The sequence below is a fragment of the Saccoglossus kowalevskii genome, chromosome 15, assembly GCF_978046115.1.
Source record: "Saccoglossus kowalevskii chromosome 15, keSacKowa6.1, whole genome shotgun sequence".
NCBI classification, from domain to species: Eukaryota; Metazoa; Hemichordata; class Enteropneusta; family Harrimaniidae; genus Saccoglossus; species Saccoglossus kowalevskii.
Window position 1 is genome coordinate 13,915,004 of NC_140655.1, and position 21,189 is coordinate 13,936,192.

Below are 21,189 nucleotides of genomic sequence, written 5' to 3' on the forward strand. Positions count from 1 at the left end.
TCAAGTATCCAAGGTACTTTTATCACGAACAAATTGTAACAGTTTGTTATACAAATATACGGAATGAACCCAAGTTTGTTTCGAAAATGCCATACATTTCGTTTTTGTTGCATGAAATATGATATCCTGGCGTACACTATACTTCCCAAATATGTCGACCAATTTACGAAGCGCCATCGCTGATCGAGACATAAAGTCATCGGCGTAAAGTAAATCATTTATAGGAATGCATGCTAAACGGTATCATACTTTTCCCGAACAAAGCTTATCACTAAGCTCTTCTATCTACAGTGCAAATAATTTTGATGACAGAATAATTCCCTGGTGGACACCGTTAGTCACAAGCTGACTGCAATACCGAACCGTTAAAAAACGCACAATAAACAATAAAACACCTCTATCAATTAACTTACTAAACAATGTTTAGTGATTCACCCAATCGAACGCGACCATAAAACAAGCGAATAGCGCCGACTGATGGCACTTCAGTACAAAAATACAAAAACCTGTCGAGTGCCTGCTCTTGAAATCAAATTCATGGTAAGTGGTATAAATATACTTCTCAGTCACAATTCTACATGCACATTATTATAATATTGAATGTCTAATTTTGGATTGCATTGGAAATCATTTGTATTTAGTATATTCAATACTGCTGCTGTTACCCTAGCTGTTAATCATAAAATAACATATTACTTGATGTAACTGTTTTGTTTACTTTACCGAATTTAACGAGTCAACAAAGCAAAAATATCGAAGGAATCACAACATGTTTGATTGAATTGTAGTTTGCTATCCAAGATACAGTTATACATATCTATGCAATTAACGTAGTAGTTAAAAACACTGTTTTGAATAGGGATGTGAGTGATGATATAAGTAGCTTACATCTCAGACTAGATCTGCTTGTGATAAATGCTTCTTCGTTCGTCTTCGGGCAAAGAGAGAGTGTCACAGCTTGGTAGTGAGTTGGGTTAGCACTGTAAAATCCCTATTTTTGTTGCAAATACCAGTAGATATAAATAGCCTATCCTATTTATCTTTTCCACCTAGTGAAGGGAATGATGGTCTTTATTTGCACAACATGCAAACAGGGCACCTCAGACTGCATTCAACTAACTGTACACTTGTTTTTTTCACAAGTAGGCAGAAGGTACTGGAATTTGAAGTTATTTGAATTTTGCTGCGAGGGTATATAGAATGGTGAAATGCATTTCCTTGTATGTTAATTGGGGTCATATGACTGCATACAGATTCGTGACACTGTTTTTCTTGATCTGTATCTATACGGAGAATGATGGTCAGCATGGTCAACAACTTTGCTTTGAACATGTTTCACTGAATTTTGATAGCCTAAACTACATGTCTACTACAGACTCTATTTCAACTACCTGCACACATAACACAAGACAATATAATTCCATGTCATACTTGTATTCCGGGAATTTGATGCTTATATATCAATACTTGTGGGAATGGTAATCGTCGTTTTCACTAACCATGTCCATGAGATGATATAACCGAAACCATTTAAATACTGGCATCTTATGTATTAGTATAACAACAATAAAATTGAAATGATAGTTTGGCATCTCCAAGGAGCCCTGTTGATACGCTGTAGTGTGTGTAGCAATGTTTGAATGGAACAGATTACAGATGACACTGATTTTAAATTTATTCTACATCTGGTGTTTGCTTATGAGAATTTCAATGATGTGAAATCATAGCCTCGGCTGACGTGTCCCAGTTACGGATTATGATCTTCTGAAAACTGTTGGTGATTTAGGTTTTTTACGAATGACTATTTAGATTGTAGTACCTCTGTTGTTTGGAGACCCCAGAGATAGATGGTATATCCTTGGTTTGGTGATGAAGATAATATGTGTACGACGATTGTAAGTCTGCCTAGCCTGAGTTTTACACGCGATGAGTTATGTGTCTTTGAAAATGTACATATGATATACAAGATATTTTTGCCACGTTCGTATTGACATCCACTGAGTGCCAGTCTTTCAGCACCGCACACAGTTTAGGAATAGAGCGACGTCTGGACCTACTGGACAGTGCATGTAAATAGTCATTGAGAATTGAGAGATGGGTCCAATTTATCCCAAGTGCACACACAATATTATGATCGTCATGGTTAATAATGAGAAATCACCGTGACTCATCTTGGTAACAGTATGATATAGATTTGCCTGATTTGAACCACTGCAATATAGTCAAACATAGGAACATTTATCAAAAGGCAAATTAGACTGACAGCAGGTTAGTGGTGTCACGAATTCTTATTTATGTTTTTATAACAACCCATATTTACGCGATTACGGAATTATTTCGGTTGCACTATTGTATCATCTTTCGCTCGATTTTGAGTGGCATAACCATTCCTGTGATGGTGACGAGGAAGAGGTGGAGGAGCGTTGACATGTACAGTGCCATTAAAACTTTATGTTATGTAATGTTAACTTCCATCTATAGTGAATTATTTATCGTAAATATTCAATATTTGATTATAGTTGAGATTTAGATCAATTGACCTTGCGAATATCGGCAAAACATGATAAATACAGATGCATAATTTTTTCACTCAAACCTTCAAGGGCGTTTCGTGACAAAGATGGCAACAGGGTTGTGTAAAAAATATTATTTCTCTTTTTCTCAACGATAATAAATAACTTATATAATATGACATAATATGCATCTTTATATCGTGTTTATTACATTACTTTATTCTAATAATTCTTGTATCCGGTACAAGTGTAATGACATTCACATGGTATAGACGATAACGAAACTTTAGCTTCCCGTTATTCAGCCCTGTGTAATAAAAATATATCTTCTTAATTTAATCACATATGTAGTATTCCGTGACGCAATGAATGTGCAGTTCGCGTAAACCACACGTAGTCGTTCGATTGTTCTAACCCTATTATCAAAGTTTCAAGATGTCTACTTACCAACAACAGCAGCTAGTAACTGGAAAACCCTTCTGTTAGGAAAACAAATGTTGTGAATGTTATTCTTATTCATACATGTCTCTCGGCCAAATTAATTGAATCATTAAATTGGTTTAAACCCAGGTTACATCTACACACTGTTCACTGTGAAATGTCAAAGAGTGTTTAGTATTTTATCTCACTGATAAAAGACCAATATTCTTTTATATTAGACTATAACTGAAAATATTTATCATGAATATATGTGTATCCTATCTCCTTTCAAAGTCTCATTCAACTACCAGAGATTGGCCTCAATTGCCGGGTTACCATAACAAAGTACACCGGTGTTATCTCTATGTCATTGATCTCTTTTTTTAGAATAAAATGATTATTTTTCAATATTTAGTAATATAAAAAATATTCTTTGTCTCAAGTTTTGCCACCAAACATGTTATATCTTCATATCTGAAATGCAAAGCACATTTTCTGTGATTTGATTCCATTTAATAATTCGCTGAAAAGTAATCAGCATGATTAAATTGTACCAGAATACATTTGAACTATTTTGAAAGCGTTCAAGAAGGAAATGTGCAATGCAAAATGACAGGTACACATACCTAAAATGCAGCTAGAATTCAATGACATTAATGAATGTTCATGCTTTGTAATGTGAACAAGTTTGCAAATTCAATCAATTTGTCTAATCGCAAGAAAAAAGGATCCAGAACAAAAGACATTACCCATGAAACACCCTCTGTCGGTACTGTAAAGATCACATAAGACTGCTTTGTCAGTCGGTCAGTGCTTATTCCTGCTTTTTTGGTCATGATTGTGTGAATTGCAGGTCTGTATACATTTCGTTTGAAATTACGTTTATTGTGTGATAGTTTCCCACAATACAAATTTTCAGTTTAATAACATTGTTTATAAATCACTGGATCGTTTAGTCTTTCGAATTGTCGACTTATGTAAACAGCCTGTTTATAATATCATATATATATATATATATATTGTTCGCACACAATAACACATATGCTGCACAATATATCAGGCAGCTGACAATAACGTCATCTGAATGCATACACGGAACAAGCGAATCTGTGACTACGCTATTAATAATAACATCCCCAGTCTCAAAAACAAAACAGAATACAAAAACTATCTGAGAAATAGAAGACAAAAACACATAAAGAAAAGCTCTTCCTCAGAAAACATTTTGATAAGATGCAAATATATTTATCTATGAAATTGCCTCCCACGTACAATTAATACTATAAAATAATAGTATCAGCATCGAAAACAAAACACTAAAAAGCTGAACTGAACGAAATAGGGCCTAAACTCATAGCAGAAACCGTTTGTTCAAATAATCTTGTATATATGTATGTGCTGACACCAAAGAAATCTGTTCGCGCTTTTTGGAACACTTGACACCACAATGCAAATTGATGTGCCATTTTCTCATTGATATGGGTGTGTATTGTAGTTTTCTTGTATATCATTAAACTGTCAAAGTTGCGACTTTGATGAAACGCTTTCTGTTTGTGAAAACTATAGTCAATTTTTAATGTACTCTGCATGAGCGCGAAACCCTAATGCAAGAAAATCAGAGCAAAATCGCCCCAGTGATTATGCTAAGAAAAATGGTACTAGCAACGAATCAACATACGGTCATAAGTCACCTGATGTATGTGACATTTTACCCTATGAGACATTTGCGACCAAATCAGAAGAAGAAAATCGATGGTTACTGGTCCGGTAAAAACGTATTTGCTGCAGTTTTGACAGGGAGTGGAAAATTCCTTCCTTTCAAAGTCCCCTGTAAAATGTTACCCCCAAATACAATGTTCTCTCAAGTTTCAGAAGAGAATTCCTATATATGTTTGCATCCCACATTTAAAGTACAAACTGGGTATAAATAAAGAAAGTGTTATCAATCTTATATTTCATTAAGTTACTCATTTTTTAAGTAATACTGCTGAAAATAATGTATGATTTATTTTGTCCAGCGTGTCCAGCCAGTCAAAGAAAATTAACAGATTAAAACTCGTTAAAACAAGTAAAAACAAACCCGTTTGTTAGGAAATTCAGTTCAATGGCAAAATTCAGAACACATGAAAATTTGGTGTTTTCCGTCAAATGTAAAAATAAGTCAAATTTTGATTGCATAAAACTGAAAAGAATTCCGCTGATCTAGTCTACAATTTATCAATAACAATATTATTTCGTGTTTTCCATACGGATCATGATTTATATCATGTTTGATGGGTGTGGATATATTAAACAAAATAATGCCATATTAAATTACACTTACCGTATGGAAACCACAATCTTCGCAACGAATCTACAATAATGAAAATATGTGTTAGATTGTGTAGACGGTGTTTATTTGAACCACGACGGAAGATTTCAATGTAGCTTTTAAGTACGTTACAATCATAGATTATTGCACTTAATCATATAAGCGTGGCAGTTGTCTCCTCAAACTACATATTCCATATATAATAGTTAAAGCACTAGCACAGGATTTATTGCCACAGTGCACCTGGTTTTTGAAAACATGTTAAAAACATGAATCACATACAATTGTTAATTATCATTATTAATCATCATGTTGGTACCATAAATAGAAATAATCTGCTCATGTTTTTTAAAATATTTTTCATCAATTGTTGGCAATGCATAATGTGTATGCGTCTATGGTTTGTCACTTGAAATATTAATCTGTGTTTTTCATATACGGATCATGATTTTCATCAAGAATGTGCAATGTCATTAGGTCAAATTAAATTAACTAAGATTTACCTTCTCCATGTCGCAAACCACTCTTCTCTGTCACTATAAAAAACAATATACACAAAGCGTTATAATGGATTGGAGGTGTTTATTCAAGCACACTATCCTCTTTAAACGATTGAAGTATTGTATGTCTTTTGGAAGTACGTTTATATCACATGCACAACGTGCGTACCTTTTTCTGGTACCAAACCTTCCTTCTCTGGCACTACAATCAAGAAATTGCGCATTAATTGTTAGATCAAAATAAGTGATGTTTACTTTCAAAGATGAAGGATTGTATGTTTTTCGGATGTAGTTATGTGTCTTTATCAGTGTCACATTCTACGTAGAATAATTAAATCGATAGCCGTGTATCATATGACGTGTGTTCTGTGCATTATTCGCTTTGTAATACACACTATATACACAATGTATTGTTACTTTATTGTTTTTTATTTACCTCTCCCCGGCATTTGATACCATTAAAGTATGCATTAGATGTGATATTAGCTATTTCAAGATGTTGGAAAAAGATTTTTGGGTAGCGAACATAAATCTTGAATTTTCAATGATTAATAATTTCAAATATATATACGAATCGCATTCAAAATAGTTCTCTTTTTTTAAAGGTTATCCTTATTTGAAAATTAACTATGTGAGAGAGTGGTCTTTGCGTCATTGACAGTCGACCTACAAATCAGTTCATAACTGTTATATAAACAGACGGTCAGACAAACAGGCACACACATCAATGCAGACAAAACCACTATCGTGTGATTCGAAAATCTGGCCCAATTTGAAAACTGGGTTATGCGATGATATACATAGCTTTGAGTATATTTGATATGGCTCGAGGGTATAATGAATACTAACCTGGAAGCTTAGTAGAAACCTCTTCAGCCTGTTTATATAAACATCAAAATATGTAAATGAGTTGATTTACTACCAACCAAATTAAAAAAAAAAGAAAGATGGGAACATTTTTAATTCTGCATAGAGGAAACAGGGACCCTCCCAGCTAACCATAGAACAGGTATGACTGGATGTAAAGTGAATTCAGGAAATTGTTATGAATATATTGTTAACAATGTCATAATGATCTAAGAAACCAGCGATTGAAATTTAAGCGGTTTCCCGGATCACGGATTAAATGTGTTTGGAAATTATGAGGCAGTGTGAAATGTCCAAGTCAGTAGCGTTCGAAGCATGGACTCTACAACATAACAAGAAATATTGGAGGTTCTGTGGAACAAAACAGTGTGATAGCCTGCAAGTTATTCAGCTTCTTTCTGCCAAAGAAATAGAATCTGTCATTCGGGCAATGCAACTACTGTTTAAAGCCATTTCTTCACCGCACCGCTACATGCTATCAAGCTCGTTCAGTTGATCGAAATATTTTAACTTGACGCCGCAACCAGCAGATTTAGATTTAAAAAAATGGTAGAGACATCACAAACAAAACACCATCATAAGAACACTCACGAAAGAGAACACCTCTTGGCAACACGACTGGTTCTCATTTCTAGATTTCCTTGCAGCTAGAGCACGAAAGGTATCTCTGTCACTATTTTAGGTGAAATGCCAGAAGACTTTCACTACTATTTTATTCTTGGCGTGTTAGTAGTAAACAAGTTTTAAAATATTTATCAGTAGCTGATATTTTCGTAAACACACACTAAAGGGTGAAATAGTTATAATTTCATCACGGAATACCGGTTATATTGCAAGAAATAGCCCCACAAGATGGCAGACCTTTGACCGAATTTGCATATCTATTGCCAGCCGGATACCATAGACATAACATTAGCTGTCAATGTTTATAGAGAAAAGTTGCCTGTGCGCTTTCGTTTTTGAGTAAAGAAACTTTAGTGGGCTTGAAATGGATAGTTGAATACCATAGCAATCCTGTGATACCAATCTTTTATGCATAAAGTGTTTTCCCAAATGCCCAAATTGCCATAATTATTCTTGTCTTGTTTGTACATGATTGCAAGTATTCCTTTGTTATGCGATTGCGTGGTAGTTATTTCTGGCAAAATATGTGATTTTAAAACTGAATAAATATGGTTTGTATCTAGACACTCAGTGTTTGGTCGGCTCGTGATGTATCAAGTGACGGCTCACACCCAGCTGGTTTACCTTGTTTCATGATGGCTATATTCGTTTGTTTTAAATTTTGTCGATTTTGGAGGGTTATCGTGTTCAGTTCGCCATTTTAGAATTTATTTTATAATTGGATTAACAACAGAAAGTGACAAAAACATTCATTGTTCATTCGTTGCCTCGAATATGGGAGCAGTCGTTTTATGCAGGGAATATTGGCATTATGTAAATTGGTATTGATTAGAACACATATTCCAGGAGTTAACAACTATATATCAGATGGTATCGTCAAGCTCCATGATCCGAATTGTTCGTCTCGTTTTTATAAACTTTATATCTAAATTATGTGCACTCCCTTTCACCTGGTCTCTTCATTAGACCTCAAGTGCAGGGCTCTGATATACATTCCATTAATCACTTATTCAAACAAGTCGGCAAGTGGCAACCTAAAAAATCAGAATGTAGCACAGCTCCAGGTAGCTACTTTTATTACTCAATATCAAATGCATTTGTCGTCCCCCTGTAATGTTTAATTTTGTTCTTGCTTCCTTATGGGCTATCGACGTGTACCAGTTAGTAATCAGGAGTTGTGTCGTTGTATTGTCTTTTTACGTCTGATGTCTTAGCCTCAGTTCAGTCAGGCAGTATTTAAATGTCGTTGGGTAAATCCACTTAGAAACAGATAAATCTAGTTCTCTATCAAATATCTATTTTGAGGAGGCTCTGTGTGCTTTTGGTGCTCTGTCTCTCGGCTTTTGGTATCTATACCACGTTGTGGCTTTTACCAACTCTAACGTATCGCAGCCCTTTTGACAGCTTTCGCTTCTACCAACAAAGCAATTTCGGAATCCAGCCTGGATTCAGCTTCTTGAAAGAAACTTGAGCAATTGATTAAAAGGTAAATATAATGTGATTTCACATCATGTCGAACAATTAATTGAACTTGACAGAAGTCAACAAAAAATGAGAAGCCAAACGCAATGTGATTGGTTGGGATGGCAGACTTTGAACGGCGAAACGCCTCGCCACTGCAGGTAGGGTATTTTCTGATTTTAGGATAAAAAATATAGAAAACCACCTGGGCATGACATTTTGATTCTAGAGATTGAACATTAACTAATAAAGAGAATGCAGTTGTACGGAAAGTAATCAAGGCAAACATTATTACAATTCTAATGTAAACAATTTTGTTATGGGTATTAAACAGATAAGAAAAAAATAGCACAGTAAAGGTGATACCCCTTGTGGCAGAAACACTAGTAATATAAAGAAATAGTGGCGATGACGCACGTCATGAAACATTACCATCAATATCTTTTAAGATCGTTGCACAAAACTGAGCAAAGTAGGAAAAAGAAAGAAGTTTGACAGTAAAACTGGAAATATGTATCAGACATCGTCACAGAATATAGTGCAAATTTGCAAATTAGCAATTCATTTTAACAGTTTGAGAATGGTAGTAGGCAGAAGACTTGATGTGACAGGGAAGTTACCAGGAACAACAAAATCAGGTAGAAGTCATAGATGAATTAAAACCGAGGAGAACGTCAGATAATGTGGGAACCAGTTTCCAGTTAGTATTTAAATTTAGGCAGTTGGGATTAGAGAAGTCACAACCCCTTGACATACTGTGTGTGGAAAAATTGCATACTGGATATCTTTGTTTTGTAATTACAGGACATGCCTACCAAACATTGACAAGTTATGTGGAGTTAAAGCTCGCGATAAAGAACATTTTTGTTGTTGTAAGGAAGTTTAATGAGAAACAAATGTAAGAGGCATTTCATTACATTCATGGACAACAACGGCATAGTAGCTGAGACTGGTTGACACCTATAGTCTATCAAATTGGATAGTAGCAGATACCAGAGGCAGACGTATTAAGTGAGTATAATAGAAACACATAGGTAGAATTTTATAAGTTCTGTATATATAATGGAAGGTAGTATTGTCTGAAATATGTGTATAAATTTAGCCATATATGTAACATTATTAGGTATGATATAATTTAATTTAGGTGGCGTTATCTTCAATCAGTTTTTACATTGCAAGTCTATCAGCAGCCTGCTCTGGAAACTTGCATGTAGCTGTCTGTAAAGTACATGTATATTAAAAGCATAAAGCTATCCTGCTCCAAGATTTGTTTTTCCATGTAAATGACCTTATAATAGCATTTGATAATGTGTATTGTGTGTATGAACCATGTGATGTGAGATGGATATACAGATATACACACACACATCATATTTGTCGTTGTGTTCGCAATGTGACGTAATTGATTGTATTACTTTGTTATATTCATTGTTGTTGTTGGTTATATTATTATGTGTCATGTTCGAGTTTTTTCATTCATTTTCAAAGAGAAGTTCAAGTACGTTACTTTTATGTGACATGAACTTTACCTTTATATCCATGACCAGGAGAAATACAACACATATTACCATTATTGTTTTACAGCTTCCCATTTTTCTGTCAGTGGAAAATTGAAATTAAAGTTTTAGAAGTATGTGCACATGTTTGGAAATTTGTAATATGGCATAATTACACACATTTCTCTAGCATTATTTTATAATTATTTTATTTAAAAGTGAATAGATAAATTACAGTAGAAATGACATTATATATTAGGAATGTGTTTTTAGTTACGCCAAATACTTGACCTTAGAAATAAATTACTAGTTATATACAATTATCTTGTATATAACATTGTACTGAAACAAAAGCTATTTAAAATGGTACACAAAATTTCTATGAAGCGTTGAAAATTGAAAAATATTTTTTCTGACGAAATTATCACTTGTGCAGCACGACCCCTCCAAGTTAAAAAGCAACCGAAGTGCATTATTATACACTACATGAAGAGCACACAATTATTAAACAGTTTAAATACTTACTATATACAAAAAAATTAACACTTATTACCCAAAACAAGATTAGACTTGCATAAATTGACCTCAGTTGTCTGCGCATGTCTCCAGCATAATCTCCAGAGACATACATCAAGTATCCAATGTACTTTTATCACGAACAAATTGTAACAGTTTGTTATACAAATATACGGAATGAACCCAGGCTTGTTTCCAAAATGCCATACATTTCGTTTTTGTTGCATGAAATGTGATATCATGGCGTATAACATACTCCTCAAATATGGCAATCAATTTACCAAACACCATCGCCGCCCGAGACATTAACACCAAGTCATTGGGGTAAAATAAGTAATTTATAGGCATGCTAAACGGCATCCTACTTTTGCCGAACAAAGCTTATCACTAAGCTCTTCTATCAATTAACTTACTAAACAATTGGTGATTCACCCAATTGAACGCGACCATAAAACAAGCGAATAGCGGCGTATGATGGCACTGCAGTACACAAATACACATATGCATGCTCTTGAAACCAAATTGATAGTAACTGGTATAAATATACTTTTCAATGCACGTCTCTACATTGACATTATTAAAATATCAAATGTTTATTCTTGGATTGTATTGGAAATCATTTGAATTTAGTATATTTATTATTGCTGCTGTTACCCTAGCTGTTAATCATAAAATTGACTATGAAGAACGTAAACGAATTTCGATTATAATTATATTGTAATATCTATATATGCGGCCTGCAGTCCTCAGTGAAATTGATTAGTGTGTGGTGAAACACAGAAAATATTACTTGATGCAACTGTTTAACGAATTTAACAAGTCACCAAAGAATAAATATTGGAGGAATAACAACAACTGTATAAAATTTGCACACTAACATATGTTTGATTAAATTGCAGTTTGCTATCTAAGATACAGTGATAAATATCCATGTAATTAACTTAGTAGTTAAAAGCACTGATTTGGAAAGAGATGTGAGTGATGATATAAATAACTTACATCTCAGTCTAGATCTGCTTGTGATAAATGCTTCTTCGTTCGTCTCCAGACAAAGAGCGAGTGTCACAGCTTGGTAGTGGGTTGAGTCAGCAATGTAAAATCTCTATTTTTGTTGTGAATACCAGGAGATATAAATAGCATATCATATTTATTTGTTCCCACCTAGTGAAGGAAGTGATGGTCTTTATTTGCACAACATGCAGAAAGGGCACCTCAGATTGCATTCAACCAACTATACACTAGAAACAGTTGACTCGTTTTTTTTCACAACCAGAAGGCAGAAGATACTGTAGATTGATTTTCGCAAGGGTGCGTAGAATAGTGGAATACATTCCCTTGTCTGTTAATTGGGGTCATATGACTGCATTCAGATCCGGAACACTGTGTTTCATGATCTGTATATTTATACAGAAGATGGTGTACAATATGTCCAACAACTTTGCTTTTCACTGCATTTTGACGACCTAAAACTTCATTTCTAGTACAGACTCTATTTCACAGACTCTATTTCAACTACCTGCACACATAAGACAATGAATGCCATGTAATCATTGTATTCCACGAATGTGATGCTTCTATTTCAATACTTGTTTTCACAAACCTTGTACATTCGATGGCCGAAAGCATTTCAATAATTGCATCTTATTTATTAATGAAACAAACATCAATATACAATAATAGTGTTGGTATTATGGATACAGATGGTAATATAAAACCTGATAGCTATACATTCATAAGCTGACATCAGTTTAGAAGATATAATAGCTATATAAAGAGATATTTTTTGGAATAAAATAATAGTGATGAAATTCACAAATGGTAATCTTTGTAATACTGTTCTGAACATGCCGTTATGTAGATAATTGAAACGTTGTTAAAAGTACCTTTTTTGGATTATGACAATTACAGAAGTGTTATATACTAGTTTTAATCCAAAAATTGTTGGTATTTTGTGACAAAGATGGCAACTTTGTTTTAAGAAGAGATTTGTCATTTTTTTTCTCATTTCAATAATTGACAACCATATGATATACATAATATATGATTAATGCATATTAATGACACTGATTAATTCCAATGGTTCTTTTTCTAGGACATAAAGACATTTCTATGAGTGTATAGCTGACATAGTAGATTCATCTTTTCCATTATACAGTCCTGTGTAATAACAAATATTCAAATGGTAAAAGATTTGGTTTGTCATGAAATGAACAGAAAATGATATTCCTGACAGTCAGTTATATTTTAATGAATCAACATACTGGCGTCGATTCTTCATTTACAATTCAGGGGCAAATTAGTAACTTTTACACATTGAATATGATTGACAAAATGGCAGGAAAAAACTAATGTAAAACATTAAAGTTACAAGTGTAGTGTCATGGATCTGGGCGTTGTTTCATATAATTTGTTATCACTGATAGAGGTAGGTCAAACACGTGTATGCACGCAATCAGTCATCCACATGTTACTATAGTTTTCACTCAGTTTACTTATATATAATGTCGCTATCAAGTCATCAAGTCATGCTCAATTAGACAAATTTGTTTATTTGTATACAGTTATTGATTATTTGTGCTAACTCTCCTCAAATCTTAACTCTCCTATTTACATGCGTGTATTACTACACATATATACAACATTTAAAACGATTGAAAAGCAATGCTATTTACACATACCAGTCCGCCATTTTAACCCATTGTTACTACAATTCTGTTCACAAATTTATAAACAGTTTGTTTTAGTATCAGTCTAAATTCAAGTTTCAAATACAAGCCTACTACCATTTTCAATGTTTTTTAAATGTTGAAAATTATATGACCTTGTACTTTGATACAAATAATAATCAATGTGTGAAATTTATATATTTGATAACCCTCAAACTGAACCTGTATATGGAATAAACCGAATTTCAAACTAATCTGGAAAACATTTTTAAAAGCTGAACGGATAAATACGGTCAGCAAAAACCTGGCATGTATTTCAGTTTTTCAAGAATAACCCTCCGGATGTTTTATTCATTTGTTTACACGACATGTTTAGCCAGAAATATAGCAAGGTAATTGTCAACTTCAAAATAAAAGGCAATATAAAAACACAAAACACCTTCTACATGTGTAAATTGCTCAATACCTATACTAAATTGTATTATTCTTCAACACTGATATAAATATAATCACGAGCTTTCACTTAAAATAGCACTTAGTCATGAATAGTTTATTTATAAATTAAACAGATCATAAATTACTCTTTTTTGGTAATCATGGTCAGATCGCGTCTAAATTTAATAATCGAGTGTTTTCTGTCTGAAGAACAACCCCTTCTAGTTGTTTGGCAATGAATATTATTGAGCTTTCATTCATTCACAAAACAGCTGTTTCATATGTAACCAGAACCAGATCTCGGTCGAGAGATGATTTATGGCATTTGTGTCAAGTTAAAGTTGCGTTTATCACAACCATGCTACATAGGCCCTTTAAATGATTGAATGGTTGTTTGTGTTTATAAACTATGTTGGTAATTTTTTGTCTCAGTTCACTTATATAATGTTGATAATTACCATGCAGTAAACTAGCATAAGGGTGGTGTTCAAATGCTATGTACCAATCATCGCTGGCCGTCGTGGAACGCCAGTTAGTTTTTCTTGTGGCACAACATAACATGGTCTACATCTTTACCAATATATCTAACCAATTGATTCCTGTGCCATAGTTATATGGTATCCAATGTAATGTTTTGTGCTATAATTGAAAAATCATCACCAATGTTACTGTTTCCATGGCAACTAGATCCAAATCTCGAGCAAAATATAAATGATTGTTCTTTATTTAAAAAAGAAAATTTCCCAAGAATCCACCTAAATAATTTTGAGATTTCAAGAAAAAAATTCCGAAATGACTGTTTCGATGTAAAAGGATCTACTACCTTTGGCAAAGTGAAATTGGTCTTCATGTCATGGGGAATTTCTTCTAAAACATTATATATTTTTTTAAATAAAAGTTCTATTCCTGAAACGTGAAAGGAACATGCCGTATTTTGGCACATCAGATTAAATTAAATGAAGTCAATACTGTTTCTACTAGACCTAAGTGACTCATGACTCATGTTCATTGAAATCTAATATTTTTTTCTCGTTGATAGAGATACGTATTAGTGTTCTTATTTATTGTTTGTCATTAACATATCAATATATATATATATATTTCGTATACATATCATGAATGTCATCGTGTATGATGGATTCGGATAGAATATAGACAATGATATTATGTTACAATATGTCACGTACACATGTTAATTGTATTAGTTAAAGATCATCACATACGACGTGATATAGTTCTAGTCATGGCATATTGTTGATTATCAAGGATGCGAATACTGATTTGCAAATATGTAAATATACATAAATTCCTTTGCGTCAAACTCCATATTTTATATATCATGGTAATTTACATTTCAAATCATCAAAGCATGATAGAGTTATATGTTGTTACCATACACAAAACAAGGTATCTAAGCTTTCGTAATTACAATTGAAGGCAATTTAAATTGCCTATTTTTATCAAATAAAATATTATTCTGTGTTTTTCACATATAAGGATCATAACAACGGGAACCTTGCATGATAGATGTATGTAGAATATACACAATTCTATAATTTACCTTGTTCTGGTATCCAATCGCTCTTCCACGGCTCCACAAATCAAAACATATGCACCAGGCGTTAGATTGGATAGGTAATGTTTACTTTAAACCACATTCGCAATGCCCTATAATTGATAGTAGGGTTTTATGTATCTGCAGCTGGAGTTATATTGTAGACCATGGCCATAAATCATCGTAACATGACAGTAGTGTGTATTTGTGATTCTTTGCAGTGCGCCATAGAACGTAAACAACATTTTGTGTTAAGCACAAATATAAATTACTGCACGACGAGTCACTCTGTGTATTATTAATGTTGATCAAATAAATAATCAGAAAGCTGCAAGGCAAATTATGCAAATGGTAAGTGAAGGTACTTAACACGCATTAACAAAAGTATTTTTAAACAAACATTGCACAATATTTGTCATAAGATATGCGCATGACACTGTACCATGTCAACAAACGCACATTGCAGTGTAGAAAACTCTATATACCAACAACTATGCTAACCACATGGTAATGGTAATCTAATGGGTAATTTAAAACCGGGTTTCAACACTATTACAAATTATATACAAGGATAAAACGGTAAGCATTCGTCTCTGTGATAATTGAATAAATTTTAACTCTAATCATGCTAATGTTTTTATATCCGCATCAAATATCTTAGCAAGCAGTATCTTATAACCTCAATATAAGACGACAACGTTGAATAATATTATTTAAATGACGCTTTCGCAAACAAAGATGTGAAGACAGTGAACATTACAGTGGACAATCCCCTATAAACGCTGTTATCAATAAAAGTCATGTAAACATTTTTCTGGACATAATATGAGACACAAATCCTTCTAAAAAAATAATGAAATGTAGAAATCAGATCTTTTTCCATGGAAGCCAAATCCCGATTTCAAACAAATTGCATTCATTATTGTTTTTCCAAAATTAACCATTTTAAAATAACATAAATTTGTAATGTTAATGTTATAAAATTATAAATTATCGATGATTAAACATAACCAAAATCGATGTTTCAATGACAACTAGATTCATTTATCTACAGGAATAAAGAAATAGCTCCTTAACTAATAGATAATATACTTGTATGTAAATGTCAGTACGATGTCAGTACGATGGCAACATTTGGAAACAATATACGCCTTTTCACCATGATATGAATATATTGTCAACCTATCTCTAGTATGTCAAAATTACATTAAAGTTGATAACATATTAGATCGGACAATCTTAAGTGAAGTATATCGTTGTCAATTGTATCGAATGCTGCTAAGAAATCAAGTAGAACAAGAATAATGGATTTACCAGAATCTAGTGACATGCATATATCATTCCGGACTTTGAGAGCTGTTTCAATAGTGTGGAATTTCCTGTGCACAGATTGATCACTCACTGCTTGAACCACTGCAAACAAGTATGTGATTGGAGTGCTTCTCAAGAATTTTAGATAAAAATGACAAGTTCGATACAGGTCTGTAGTTTTTGAATTCCTTGTAATCAAGTGACGATTTCTTCAGGATTGGAGTAACAACTGCAGACTTGAAAGAGTCCGGTACTAAGCCCTGTTGATCAATTGATCAATGAAGCATTGATCAAGTCAGACTTTGGATCTGCAAGTGTCTTTATACATTTCTTCAAGAGTGAAGTTGGAATTGGATTGATGATTTGACAATTATGTTGCAAATCTCTTTAGCATAGGTTGTGTGAAATGCGTCAAAGGAAGAAATGGTATTGATGATAATGTCAGGTTATTGCAGAAATTGTTGAATTCAATGTGGTGCGAATGCGTTTGATTTTGTTGATGAAGTAATAACTGAACTGTTCAATAAGATCCTAGGATGACTTGGAGGCAGGTAGGTTATTTTGAAGGGATGTATCAGATAGTGTATAATTAATGCTCATTGGTCATCATCATTTTCATCCGCTAGATTTGTGTAGTAAGCACTTTAAGATTTCGCTATTTGGTTTCTGCCAATCTTCTTGCAACAATGATCTCGGTAGTGTACCGTTTAGTGTCTGTTCGAACAGTGATGATGCGTTTCTTTAATGGAGCCTGTGTTTCAAAAAGATTATATACCACTGTGTCATATGATGAGATGGCAATCTGCAAGTAGGATACGAGTTGGTGTCAAAATATACAGTAAAATCTTCAACTGATATGGTGGTATAAAGGTGGTTTCTGGAGCGCCAAGTTGCTGTGAACTGGAAAGTGGTCAGATAATTGTAGGGGATCAACATTTACAGACTTGATGTATTCACTAGCATTGGTAAGAATAATATCCAGTGTATGAACTCTGGTGTGGGTAGCATGCTCTACCCATTGTTTATGATTATAATTTTCATTAATATTTTTGAGCAGATGAATCATGTGGATCATCTACATGAAAATTGAAGTCTCCTGCAATGTAGAGATGACCCGTATATGCAACATATTTCTTAAGTATGAAACTGAATTCATGGAAAAACTGAGAGACTGTAAATGTATTCTTTACGGTTGGAGGGGAAGATGAAAGATCTTGAAGGTTGAAGCTTGAAGGTTAATTTGTGACAGGAAAGTGTAGTTTCTGTGGCTTCAAAAGATATTATGTTACATGATGATTTCCAGGCTATTAATTTAGAGATGATTTGTGGATAATGGCTACACCTCGACTAGTTGAATCTGTACGTGATGTGTATTTAAAAGTGTATGGAGATGAAGTGCATTATGCAATTATTTGTTCATCTCCCACATCTATCAACCAGGTTTCCGACAGTGCCAGTATATCAATATCTTTCTTCTCTAATCTAATCTTCAATAACTTATGATTTGTTGCGAACTAGTACTCAACATTCTATGTGGTGAGTAACACTGACGTTGAAGGGTACCAGGTAAACAAACTTTGTACATGAATTGGATTATTCAAATTAACACGATTTGTGCATTCAGATGGCTTTGGTTGAAAAGTAGTTTTAATGACTCTGATTGGTCTAATTTTGCCCAAGTGCCTCTGTAAGATTAATGACAGAATTCAACAGAATAGGCGAAGAACAGGTGTGCTGTACTGCATTGTTCATTGATGAGTGGGAAATTAGCTCATGAATAATTTAAGTTATCTAAAGACCTTTTCACAATTGGTGCCAAACAGACTACAACGGCTTGCGACTCAAAATTTTTCTCGTTGTACGACTCGTTGTAGCCGTTGTACCACTTACTGTACGATCCAGATGCGACAAAATGGTCGCATCTCGGTCTGGGAAAAAAAACGTGCTGTTCCGATATTTTGAGCGACTGACGCGATGAAAAATAATTGCACGACAGGCAGTACGAGTGTTGTGCGACTTTGCACGTACTCGTAAGACCCCGAACGAGTGTTGCACGAGTATTTTCATGTCGTACGATGATGCTCCTGTCGTACGAGTCCGTTGTACCACCCTAAGACTATTGGAAGACCTGTCTTGCCCCCTTTGCAACGTTGTACGATTTTTTTCACCCCCAATATAAGCTCGAGAACTCCTGAGCTTTCATCCCAAATGTCTGGACCATCCATACTGTAAACATGGCTGCTGCTCGACCACTAGCTCTTGGGAGGCTCTTGCATTTGCTAAGTCTGAGAAGGCAAATCCAAAATGTTCAAGACAGACATGTCATATTGATGGCCTTACTCATCCGTAGACGTCAAAGACATGCTTCCGCCTCATCAGGCTGATTTTTCCTCTTTTTCCTTGACTTCTTTGGGGCCATGCCGATGCTTGTATTTTGGTTGTGTCTTGTTCACTGTAGTAGCGTCTCGTCAGGCATCAGCGGTTGTAATGAAGAAAGTCGCATCGCGTGTCGTATTTATAGGCCAACACCTCACGCGACAGGTGGTGCGATGTGTCGCACAATGGGTCGTAGCCTTGTACGATCGGTTGTAGTAGTCGTACAATGGGTCGCTAGGTCGCGCGACATATGGCGCTACAAAACGCACATGTCGTGCGACTTGGTCGCATCATCGTTCAACCGTTGCAGCCGTTGTACGACTGTTGCAGCCGGAAACATGAAAATAATCGCACGATTACGTCTCACGACTGTTGTATCCTGGTGCAGTGGTCGTTCACCTCTCGTACGATTTTATATATTGCTTGCGACTCAAAGACAACACTTCTACAACAGGACGGAAAAAATATTTTCGATAAAAAAAATTATCGCACGAGTGAGGCGCCAATTGTGAAAGGGGCTTAAGCACTTAACTGAACAAATGCAACGACTAACAAATAGGTAGATGTAACAATAACACTCGCTATACAATAGACCATGAATAACAAGTAGGTAGTTGTAGAAACATCACTGTTAATAAACAAGTGTTTATTCCAGGATTGCATCAGAAAACATTTAAATGCAGCATATTTTTTACTGCTGCTTTCACCAATATCCAATATTTGCTAATGTCTAATTTGATTGGTGATATGTAGCTCAGTGCATTATGTACCCCTTATAAACTAGGTATTCACGTTGGTGCATGATAAAGAGCACATCTGGCACTGAACAGTTACAGGGGCGGGTGATAATACTGGAGTCGAGAATCATGCTAATCCTAATGCAACTATGATTTCATATTGTTGTGTGTGCTGCTGTATGTGTAAGATCGTGTATTCATAGTTATACTTATATTATATATATGCATATAATCGTACTAAATTATTCTGCACACGAGATTGTGGGCAACAATGATAATATTTTAGGATTTTTGAGTTAATATTTGAGCCAAATGCAAAATCATTTGAAATATTGAAGAAATGGCGATTCTGGGGGCGGAGCTACGTCACAGAACGTTCTGTGTTGCTAAGGCGCGTACCACTCTACTATGTGTTCCAATTGGCTCTGCGCGAGCTGCTGTGGTACACCGGTCAAAGATCCGGTGAAAAAGGTTAAAGTAACCTTGAGCAACCGAATGTATATACTTTGCACAAACATGTATATGGGTAATCCTTTTTCACTGTTCAGTATAGTCTCAACAACCATCCCAAAGTACCGTGTTGAAAATGTCCAGATGTCCGCCTCCAAGGATACACATTTACTCTCTGAAACGTTTTCTTCATCAAATTTTTCTATCTGGAATACAGTGGTCTTATTCAAGTGCATTCATTTCGATCAATATCAATGTGTTGATTCCGAGTAGTTAAGGAATATGAATCTGAAAAACACTGTGTCACTTATGCAGCCTGGGCCTGTCTGTGATGGATACTTTGCGTTACAGCTATGAAATCACTATATTTGTTGCAAGATACCAGGCGATATAGGAACGTGTGGGTGTTTAATGACAAGAGATACACCCGGATGTATCTAGAAACGTCTCTCATTTAATGAGTATCCATATAATTTTCATCTAGTTTTCTCAACTGGTGGTGACGTGTGATTACACCATTTGAAAGATTTTTACGTGGTTGATTTGTATACACTGTTTCGTTATTTTTTCAGGTAAAAGTTATCACGATGGCAGGGCACAAGCTGTGAGTATATGTGGACACAGTTGCCTAATTTTATATACATTTGATAAATATCAATTTCATAATTATGAGTAGTTAAAGAATACGAATTTGAAAAAAATATGTGAGTGTTGAAATATGTTAATTATAACTCAGTCCGGGTCTGCTTGTGGTGATTAGTGCTTCTTTATTCGTCGTCAAGCAGAGTGTGCCACAGGTCTGCAGTGGTCTGAGTTATTAATTTTATTTTTGTTGTCGTAAATACCATGCGTTATACACATGTGAGTGTTTAAAACGGAAGACAAGAGAAATACCCGGATGTATATTACAACTTCTATCATCTAGTATATATGACATGTATATATAACTGT

The 21,189-nt window shown here is 34.5% G+C and overlaps 1 long non-coding RNA gene across 1 annotated transcript; it reads right to left on the bottom strand.

Moving 5' to 3' along the window:
- Positions 1-2,705: 2,705 nt before the first annotated feature.
- Positions 2,706-11,827, bottom strand: LOC144349928 (uncharacterized). The gene is made up of 8 exons (XR_013420088.2): positions 11,708-11,827; positions 10,226-10,292; positions 6,594-6,621; positions 5,914-5,946; positions 5,748-5,780; positions 5,257-5,286; positions 2,961-2,992; positions 2,706-2,820 (listed from the first exon to the last, which is right to left on the bottom strand). It is a non-coding gene; the product is annotated as an uncharacterized LOC144349928 (long non-coding RNA).
- Positions 11,828-21,189: the final 9,362 nt, after the last annotated feature.